This window comes from Notamacropus eugenii, chromosome 6, assembly GCF_028372415.1.
Source record: "Notamacropus eugenii isolate mMacEug1 chromosome 6, mMacEug1.pri_v2, whole genome shotgun sequence".
Taxonomy (NCBI): Eukaryota; Metazoa; Chordata; class Mammalia; order Diprotodontia; family Macropodidae; genus Notamacropus; species Notamacropus eugenii.
In genome coordinates, this window is record NC_092877.1 from 110,392,988 (window position 1) to 110,394,909 (window position 1,922).

The following is a 1,922-nucleotide window of genomic DNA, read 5'->3' on the forward strand; positions in this document are numbered from 1 at the left end:
CTCTCTCTCTGTTTCCCTCCTTCCTCCACTTCCAATTAGGTTGAGGTTCATGCATCACCTGCCACCCACTCATTTTCCCCTCCACTGAGAAAAGGAAGTTCTTCCTTTTTCACCTCCATCATGTAAGAAAATTTGCCTTATTTTTCCTCTCTCTTTCCTTTTCTCCCAGCACATCCCTCTTTTTGAACCCTTCAATTTCTTGATATCATCCCAATATAACTGACTCATACCCATACCCTCTGTCTTTGCACATGTCTTCTTATTACTCTAATAATGATGAAGTTCTCTGAAGTTACATATATCATCTTCCCATGTAGGAATATAAGCAGATTAAACACTTTGAGTCCCTTACAACTACTCTTTCATGTTTAAATTGTTATCCTTCTCTTGCGAGATAGGATATATGGCCACAGAAGCAGTGCCTTTAGCTAGACAAAAGTTGCCCTTACAGGTGTTGATCACAACTACCGCCTTGTCTCCTTGTCTCAAAGGCTGTTGGCAACAGCCTTGTTGTGGCTCTCCCGGTGGAGACTAGGGGCCATGTAGCCATGGCAGAAAGTCCAGAAGACCTGAACTTTCCTAACATGGTCATCATCAGTATCATCAAGGAGGTGCTCTCAGATGGCATCAACATGTCCAAAGAGGCCCAGAGTGCCAAAACAGGACACCTTAAATACTGATGATGTGCTATTAGCAGTGGAAGAAATGGGATTTTAGCGATTCATTTCCCCTTTGAAAGAAGCACGAAAGGCATATAAGGTGTGAACAAAAAGGTAAGAAGGCACTTCAGAGCATAAAAAAAAAAGGATAAAGATGAAAGAACAGATTCTGAGGAGCAAGACAAGATCAGGGAAGTCTATAGTATCATATAATATGAATATAATATGAATAATTAGGATGATGAAAGAATGGAAGAGGAGGATTAGAATGATGAAGAGGTAGACAATTGAGCTTCATGGAGAGAATGTCCAGTCAAATGATAAGAAAGAAAACTTGGGGTTCAACCCTGTTGCATCCATTGAACCATTTGACAGAGAATTCTATGGCTTTTTCCTCTACTATAAAGGATACTTAAATATGAGGACCAGAGGATACTTCCTATATAATTGCCAAACCAGAGTTGCTTTTTTTTTCTGAATGAAATCTTTCTAATTTCATTTTACATAATCCATAAATTGTGATCTTTTGACAAGGTAGGTTACTAACTGCCATTTAATCAATTTTTTATGGGGAAAAATGTAGAAGATTAATATATTTCACTTCCTGTTTTATGACATAGATTTCATACTATCTATTATTTAAGGGCTGTATGAGGCAGCTGAAAATTTCGGAGGTTTGAGTACGTGTAGCCTGTGATAGATTGACTATCGCTCATTGAAAGAATAGCCGAGGCACTCTGGATTGAAGAATTATTCAAAAACATCTGGGCTGTAGAATGCAGCTCTGATTACTTTAAAAGTAACTTTCAACAAGGTTCTGCTTTATCTAGTTTGTAATCTATTCCTGGGTCTTCCTTCACCTAGTTTCTTGCTGAGTTTGGAACTTGGTCCCTATTTGCTACACCCTACTTAGGACTTTGTATAAGTTCCGAAGTTTGCACTTCAGTAAGTTAGTAAAGTGTTGGGTCTAATGTAAAGTAGGTATTTCACCTTAAAATTCTCTTCTCCATCCCTTGCTTACCGAACAAAAGTTTGAAAATAGAGTATTTTTGTGTGTGTAAGTAGTTCCTTTACTTTTGGTTTTGTAACGAATCTCACAGTTGTCTCATCCCTTTACTGCTTGTCTATTTTATTTAGCAAATGACAAGCTCCAAAATTCATGTCCTCCAGGTACTAAGTCATTCTCTCCAGACTGTTCTATGCTTTGCTAACTTGTGACCTTCAATTCAACTTATTTTTAAAAATGTAAGATTTTCTTCCAAT

General features: G+C 37.7%; 1 pseudogene; it reads left to right on the forward strand.

Moving 5' to 3' along the window:
- The first annotated feature begins 548 nt into the window (after window positions 1-548).
- LOC140510559 (DNA polymerase epsilon subunit 3 pseudogene) lies at window positions 549-950 on the forward strand (annotated as a pseudogene).
- Window positions 951-1,922: the final 972 nt, after the last annotated feature.